Below are 9290 nucleotides of genomic sequence, written 5' to 3'. Positions count from 1 at the left end.
TGTAATCGATGGAATTTTTCCAATGGAGTTGATACTATGAACTTGAGGTTGTTTCCTCGGAAAGTGTACCGTATGCTCATTACCATTAACATGAAAAGTGACATTGCCTTTGTTGCAATCAATAACAGCCCCTGCAGTATTAAGAAAAGGTCTTCCAAGAATAATAGACATACTTTCATCCTCGGGAATATCAAGAATAACAAAGTCCATTAAAATAGTAACGTTTGCAACCACAACAGGCACATCCTCACAGATACCGACAGGTATAGCAGTTGATTTATCAGCCATTTGCAAAGATATTTCAGTAGGTGTCAACTTATTCAAGTCAAGTCTACGATATAGAGAGAGAGGCATAACACTAACACCGGCTCCAAGATCACATAAAGCAGTTTTAATATAATTTCTTTTAATGGAGCAAGGTATAGTAGGTACTCCGGGGTCTCCAAGTTTCTTTGGTATTCCACCCTTAAAAGTATAATTAGCAAGCATGGTGGAAATTTCAGCTTCTGGTATCTTTCTTTTCTTAGTAATGATATCCTTCATATAGTTAGCATAAGGATTTGTTTTGAGCACATCAGTTAATCGCATACGCAAAAAGATAGGCCTAATCATTTCAGCAAAGCGCTCAAAATCCTCATCATCCTTTTTCTAGGATGGTTTCGGAGGAAAAGGCATGGGTTTCTGAACCTAAGGTTCCCTTTCTTTACCATGTTTCCTAGCAACAAAGTCTCTTTTATCATAACGTTGATTCTTTGATTGTGGGTTATCAAGATCAGCAGTAGGTTCAATTTCTACATCATTATCATTACTAGGTTGAGCATCATCATGAACATCGTCATTAATATTTTCATTAGGTTCATGTTCATTACCATATTGTGTTTCAGCATCAGACATAGAGATAACATTTGGATTATCAGGTGGTTCAGCAATAGGTTCACTAGAAGTTTGCACAGTTCTATCATTTTTCTTCTTCTTCTCTTTAGAAGAACTAGGAACATCAATATTATTTCTTTGAGAATCTTGCTCGATTCTCTTAGGGTGGCCTTGAGGATACAAAGGTTCCTGAGTCATTCTACCAGTTCTAGTGGCCACTCTAACAACATAATCATTTTTCTTACTATTCATTTCATCAAGCACTTCTTTTTGAGCCTTAAGTACTTGTTCTACTTGAGTGGTAACCATAGAAGCATGTTTGCTAACAAGTTTAAGTTCACCTTTAATATTAGCCATATAATCACCCAAGCGTCTAATCATATAAGCATTTTCTTTTAATTGTCTACCAAAATAAGCATTGAAGTTGTCTTGCTTAAACATAAAGTTATCAAACTCATCCAAGCACTGACTAGCAATTTTAGTAGGAGGGACTTCAGCTTTATCATATCTATAGAGAGAATTTAACTTTACTACCTGTGTCGGGATATCGGGATCAGGAGGTTCTTCAGTAAATAAAGAATTGAGATCATATGGTTCTTCAACAGGCGGTATATTAAGACCATGTATTTCTTCAATATGAGGTAAATTCTTAACATCTTCAGCTTTAATACCTTTTTCTTTCATAGATTTCTTTGCCTCTTGCATATCTTCGGGACTGAGGAATAGAACACCTCTCTTCTTCGGAGTTGGTTTAGGAATAGACTCAGTAATTGGAGCAGGAGCTGGCTCAGGAGCTGGCTCAGGAGTTGCCCAATTATTTTCATTTGTCAACATATTATTCAATAGAATTTCAGCTTCATCCGGTGTTCTTTCCCTGAAAAGAGAACCAGCACAACTATCCAGGTAATCTCTGGAAGCATCGGTTAGTCCATTATAAAAGATATCAAGTATTTCAGGTTTCTTAAGAGGATGATCAGGCAAAGCATTAAGTAACTTGAGAAGCCTCCCCCAAGCTTGTGGGAGACTCTCTTCTTTTTGCACGAAGTTGTATATTTCCCTCAAAGCAGCTTGTTTCTTATGAGAAGGAAAATATTTAGCAGAGAAGTAATAAATCATATCCTGGGGACTACGCACACAACCTGGATCAAGAGAATTAAACCATATCTTAGCATCACCCTTTAATGAGAACGGAAATATTTTGAGTATATAAAAGTAACGCGATATCTCATCATTAGTAAACAGGGCGGCTATATCATTTAACTTAGTAAGATGTGCCACAACAGTTTCAGATTCATAGCCATAAAACGGATCATATTCAACCAAAGTAATTATATCAGGATCAACAGAGAATTCATAATCATTATCAGGAACACATATAGGTGAAGTAGCAAAAGCAGGGTCGGGTTTCATTTTATCTCTAAGTGATTCTTTGTTCCATTTAACTAATAACCTCTTAAGCTCATATCTATCCATGCAAGCTAAAATAGCTAAAGGAGATTCCTTATCAAAAAGATAACCCTCAGGGATAACAGGCATATTTTCATCATCACTATCATCATCGTATTCAAATTCAATAATTTCTTTTTCTCTAGCCCTAGCAATTTGTTCATCAAGAAATTCACCAAGGGGCACAGTAGTATCAGGCATAGAAGCAGTTTCATCATAAGTATCATGCATAGCAGAAGTGGCATCATCAATAACATGCGACATATCAGAACGAATAGCAGAAGCGGGTTTAGGTGTCGCTAGCTTACTCATAACAGAAGGTGAATCAAGTGCAGAGCTAGATGGCAGTTCCTTACCTCCCCTCGTAGTTGAGGGATAAATTGTTGTCTAGGCGTCTTTCAAGTTCTTCATAGTGTCCAGCCGATATAAATCCCAAGTGACTCAAAGAATAGAGCTATGCTCCCCGGCAACGGCGCCAGAAATTAGTCTTGATAACCCACAAGTATAGGGGATCGCAACAGCTTTTGAGGGTAGAGTATTCAACCCAAATTTATTGATTCGACACAAGGGGAGCCAAAGAATATTCTCAAGTATTAGCAGCTGAGTTGTCAATTCAACCACACCTGGAAACTTAGTATCTGCAGCAAAGTGTTTAGTAGCACAGTAATATGATAGTGGTGGTAGCAGCAACAAAAGTAAAGACAGCAAAAGTAATGTTTTTGGTATTTTGTAGTGATTGTAACAGTAGCAGTAGGAAAGTAAGTAAGCGTAGACCAGTATATGGAAAACTCGTAGGCACCGGATCAGTGATGGATAATTATGCCGGATGAGGTTCATCATGTAACAGTCATAACATAGGGTGACACAGAACTAGCTCCAATTCATCAATGTAATGTAGGCATGTATTCCGTATATAGTCATACATGCTTATGGAAAAGAACTTGCATGACATCTTTTGTCCTACCCTCCCGTGGCAGCGGGGTCCTATCGAAAACTAAGGGATATTAAGGCCTCCTTTTAATAGAGAACCGGAACAAAGCATTAGCACATAGTGAATACATGAACTCCTCAAACTATGGTCATCACCGGGAGTGGTCCCGATTATTGTCACTTCGGGGTTGCCGGATCATAACACATAGTAGGTGACTATAGACTTGCAAGATAGGATCAAGAACTCGCATATATTCATGAAAACATAATAGGTTGAGATCTGAAATCATGGCACTCGGGCTCTAGTGACAAGCATTAAGCATAGCAAAGTCATAGCAACATCAATCTCAGAACATAGTGGATACTAGGGATCAAACCCTAACAAAACTAACTCGATTACATGATAAATCTCATCCAACCCATCACCGTCCAGCAAGCCTACGATGGAATTACTCACGCACGGCGGTGAGCATCATGAAATTGGTGATGGAGGATGGTTGATGATGACGACGGCGACGAATCCCCCTCTCCAGAGCCCCGAACGGACTCCAGATCAGCCCTCCCGAGAGGTTTTAGGGCTTGGCGGCGGCTCCGTATCGTAAAACGCGATGATTTATTCTCTCTGATTTTTTTCTCTCCGAAAGCAAATATATAGAGTTGGAGTTGGCGTCGGAGGGCATCCAGGGGGCCCACGAGGTAGGGGGCGCGCCCCCACCCTCGTGGACAGGGTGTGGGCCCCCCGGTCTTCATCTTTGGCGAGGATTTTTTATTATTTTTTCTAAGATGTTCCGTGGAGTTTCAGGTCATTCCGAGAATATTTGTTTTCTGCACATAAAACAATATCATGGTAATTCTGCTGAAAACAGCGTCAGTCCGGGTTAGTTCCATTCAAATCATACAAGTTAGAGTCCAAAACAAGGGCAAAAGTGTTTGGAAAAGTAGATATGACGGAGACGTATCAGGGGCGCGGTGGCGCTAAGCGGATTCGGCGTTGAGGTGGAGGCGTGAGTGGCAGGCGAGTGGCTTGGGCGGCGGATCTGGTGCACGTTCGGTGCAGAGCGGGCGCGGTGACCGCGCGGGAGGATGCCCCCAGTGCTACGCATGAGGGGCGGGCGCATGGAGGCCTAGGAGGGCGATGCTGCGGATGGCTGGAGGTGGTCATGGGCACCCGGGCGAGCGCGCTAAGGGGTCGGGCGTGGATCTGGCACTCCGGCAGGTGCGATGGAAGGGGTTGGCTGCTATTCGGGTGGTGCGACAGGCCGAAGTAGCGCGGCAGGCTGGCACGGTGAGGATCCGGTGGACGTCGACCGGGGATTGTGTGTTGTGCAGTGCTTCGGATCTGCTCGGATTTGGAGGTGTGAAGGAGCTCCGGGCGAAAGTCCAGCACTGACTTTGGGTCGGTGCCAGCAACAGCAGCGCCATGGCCATGGTGTCGTTCCCCTTCTTAAAGGTGTTGCCGTGGAGCTCCATTACACGACTCTCCGCAAGAAATCTCTAGCTTCGGATGGTCGAAGCGGGCGATGATGGCGGCTACGTCGTTTCCTTCTTTGAGGCATCGCTTTGGAGAGCCAGCATACTGCGCTTTGCACGGATCTCTTCATCGACGGGGACAGTGGACGTCGGGGCGGCGGCTCCGAGTGGTTTTTGTTTGTGCGCCGAGATGGCGATCTCGAGAACAATGCAAGTGGCAGCTCTATGAGGTGGGGCTCGATCTCGACATTGGTTGGGTGGCATCCTTGTCCCGCTTTGGGCGGTGGGGGTGTCGGCTCGGTCGATGCGCCTAGAGGGGGCGGTCTGACTTTATGTCGGGGCGGCGGCCCCGGATGTGGTGCGACATTCGTGGTCTGCGAGCGATTGCCCTGAGCAGCGTGGGCTATGGGGCAGCTGGGCTATGCGGCGTTGCTGCTCGAGGAAAGCCATGGTATGTCGGGGTGGCGGCCCCGAAGGCGGTGCTGGTGGAGTGTGTTGGGCGCGACGGAGCGGTGGATGTCGGGGCGGCGGCCCTGATGTCTACTACACAACCTTCTTCTTGTAGACGTTGTTGGGCCTCCAAGTGCAGAGGTTTGTAGGACAGTAGCAAATTTTCCTCAAGTGGATGACCTAAGGTTTATCAATCCGTAGGAGGCGTAGGATGAAGATGGTCTCTCTCAAGCAACCCTGCAACCAAATAACAAAGAGTCTTTTGTGTCCCCAACACACCTAATACAATGGTTAATTGTATAGGTGCACTAGTTCGGCGAAGAGATGGTGATACAAGTGCAATATGGATAGAAGATAATAGTTTTTGTAATATGAAAACATAAAAACAACAAGGTAACTAATGGTAAACGTGAGCATAAATGGTATTGCAATGATAGGAAACAAGGCCTAGGGTTCATACTTTCACTAGTGAAAGTCCTCTCAACAATAATAACATAATTGGATCATATAACTATCCCTCAACATGCAACAAAGAGTCACTCCAAAGTCACTAATAGCGGAGAATGAACGAAGAGATTATGGTAGGGTACGAAACCACCTCAAAGTTATTCTTTCCAATCAATCCGTTGGGCTATTCCTATAAGTGTCGCAAACAGCCCTAGAGTTCGTGCTAGAATATCACCTTAAGACGCAAATCAACCAAAATCCTAATGTCACCTAGATACTCCAATGTTACCTCAAGTATCCATGGGTATGATTATACTATATGCATCACACAATCTCAGATTCATCTATTCAACCAACACATAGAACCTCAAAGAGTGCCCCAAAGTTTCTACCGGAGAATCACGACGAAAACGTGTGCCAACCCCTATGCATAGGTTCATGGGCGGAACCCGCAAGTTCATCACCAAAACATACATCAAGTGAATCACGTGATATCCCATTGTCACCACAGATATGCACGGCAAGACATACATCAAGTGTTCTCAAATCTTTAAAGACTCAATCCGATAAGATAACTTCAAAGGGGAAACTCAATCCATTACAAGAGAGTAGAGGGGGAGAAACATCATAAGATCCAACTATAATAGCAAAGCTCGCGATACATCAAGATCGTGCCAAATCAAGAACGAGAGAGAGAGAGAGAGAGAGAGAGAGAGAGAGAGAGAGATCAAACACATAGCTACTGGTACCTACCCTCAGCCCCGAGGATGAACTACTCCCTCCTCGTCATGGAGAGCACCGGGATGATGAAGATAGCCACCGAAGAGGAATTCCCCCTCCGGCAGGGTGCTGGAACGGGTCTTGATTGGCTTTCGGTGGCTATGGAGGCTTCTGGTGGCGGAACTCCCGATCTATTCTGTTCCCCGATCATTTTAGGGTATATGGATATATATAGGCGGAAGAAATACGTCAGGGGAGCCACGAGGGGCCCATGAGGGTGGAGGGCACGCCCTAGGGGGGTGGGCGCGCCCCCCTACCTCGTGGCTTCCTCGTTGCTTCCCTTACGTGGACTCCAAGTCTCCCGGGTTGCTTTTGTTCCAAAAATAACTTCTCCAGAAGGTTTCATTCCGTTTCGACTCCGTTTGATATTCCTTTTCGTCGAAACACTGAAACAAGGGAAAAACAGGAACTGTCACTGGGCTCTAGGTCAATAGGTTAGTCCCAAAAATAATATAAAAGTGGATAATAAAGCCCATTAATGTCCAAAACAGTAGATAATATAGCATGGAGCAATCAAAAATTATAGATACGTTGGAGATGTATCAGCATCCCCAAGCTTAATTCCTGCTCGTCCTCGAGTAGGTAAATGATAAAAATAGAATTTTTGATGCGGAGTGCTAGTTGGCATAATTTCAATGTAATTCTTCTTAATTGTGGTATGAATATTCAGATCCGAAAGATTCAAGATAAAAGTTCATATTGACATAAAAATAATAATACCTCAAGCATACTAACAAAGCAATTATGTCCTCTCAAAATAACATGGCCAAAGAAAGTTCATCCCTACAAAATCATATAGTTTAGTCATGCTCCATTTTTGTCACACAAGAATGCTCTCATCATGCACAACCCCGATGACAAGCCAAGCAATTGTTTCATACTTTAGTAATCTCAAACCTATAAACTTTCACGCAATATATGAGCGCGAGCCATGGACATAGCACTATGGGTGGAATAGAATATGATGATAGGGGTTATGTGAAGAAGACAAAAAAGGAGAAAGTCTCACATCAACGAGGCTAATCAATGGGCTATGAAGATGCCCATCGATTGATGTTAATGCAAGGAGTAGGGATTGCCATGCAACGGATGCACTAGAGCTATAAATGTATGAAAGCTCAACAAAAGAAACTAAGTGGGTGTGCATCCAACTTGCTTGCTCACGAAGACCTAGGGCACTTGAGGAGGCCCATTGTTGGAATATACAAGCCAAGTTCTATAATGAAAATTCCCACTAGTATATGAAAGTGACAAAACAAGAGACTCTCTATCATGAAGATTATGGTGTTACTTTGAAGCACAGGTGTGGCAAAGGATAGTAGCATTATCCCTTCTCTCTTTTTCTCTCATTTTTTTATTTTTTGGGCCTTCTCTTTTTAATGGCCTTTTTTTCTTTTTTTCTTTTTTTTCTTTTTTTTGGGGCCTTCTCTTTTTTATGGCCTTTTTATTTATTTATTTATTTTCGTCCGGAATCTCATCCTGACTTGTGAGGGAATCATAGTCTCCATCATCCTTTCCTCACATGGGACAATGCTCTAATAATGATGATCATCACACATTTATTTACTTACAACTCAAGGATTACAACTCGATACTAGAACAAAGTATGACTCTATATGAATGCCTACGACGGTGTACCGGGATATGCAATGAACCAAGAGTGACATGTATGAAATAATTATGAACGGTGGCTTTGCCACAAATACTATGTCAACTACATGATCATGCTAAGCAATATGACAATGATGAACGTGTCATGATAAACGGAATGGTGGAAAGTTGCATGGCAATATATCTCGGAATGGCTATGGAAATGCCATAATAGGTAAGTATGGTGGCTGTTTTGAGGAAGATATAAGGAGGTTTATGTGTGAAAGAGCGTATCATATCATGGGGTTTGGATGCACCGGCGAAGTTTGCGCCAACTCTCAATGTGAGAAAGGGCAATGCACGGTACCGAAGAGGCTAGCAAGGATGGAAGGGTAAGAGTGCATATAATCCATGGACTCAACATTAGTCATAAAGAACTCACATACTTATTGCAAAAATCTACAGGTCATCAAAAACCTCAGCACTACGTGCATGCTCCTAGGGGGATAGATTGGTAGGAAAAGACCATCGCTCGTCCCCGACCGCCACTCATAAGGAGTACAATCAAATAACACCTCATGTTTCAAATTTGTTACATAACGCTTACCATACGTGCATGCTACGGGACTTGCAAACTTTAACACAAGCATTTCTCAATTTCACAACTACTCAACTAGCACGACTTTGATATTATTACCTCCATATCTCAAAACAATCATCAAGCATCAAACTATTCTTAGTATTCAACACACTCATAAGAAAGTTTTTACTAGTCTTGAATACCTAGCATATTAGGATTAAGCACATTACCATGTTGTTTAAGACTCTCAAAATAATCTAAGTGAAGCATGAGAGAATAATAGTTTCTATAAAACAAAACCACCACCGTGCTCTAAAAGATATAAGTGAAGCACTAGAGCAATAACACACTACTCCGAAAGATATAAGTGAAGATCAATGAGTAGTTGAATAATTATGCAACTATGTGAAGACTCTATAATATTTAAGAATTTCAGATCTAGGTATTTTATTCAAACAGCAAGCAAATCAAAATAAAATAAAATGACGCTCCAAGCAAAACACATATCATGTGGCGAATAAAAATATAGCTCCAAGTAAAGTTACCGATGAACGAAGACGAAAGAGGGGATGCCATCCGGGGCATCCCCAAGCTTAGATGCTTGGTTATCCTTGAATATTACCTTGGGGTGCCTTGGGCATCCCCAAGATTAGGCTCTTGCCACTCCTTATTCCATAGTCCATCGAATATTTACCCAAAACTTGAAAACTTCACAACACAAAAC

Source organism: Triticum aestivum, chromosome 3A (genome assembly GCF_018294505.1).
Source record: "Triticum aestivum cultivar Chinese Spring chromosome 3A, IWGSC CS RefSeq v2.1, whole genome shotgun sequence".
NCBI classification, from domain to species: Eukaryota; Viridiplantae; Streptophyta; class Magnoliopsida; order Poales; family Poaceae; genus Triticum; species Triticum aestivum.
Note: the sequence above shows the minus strand (reverse complement) of the source record.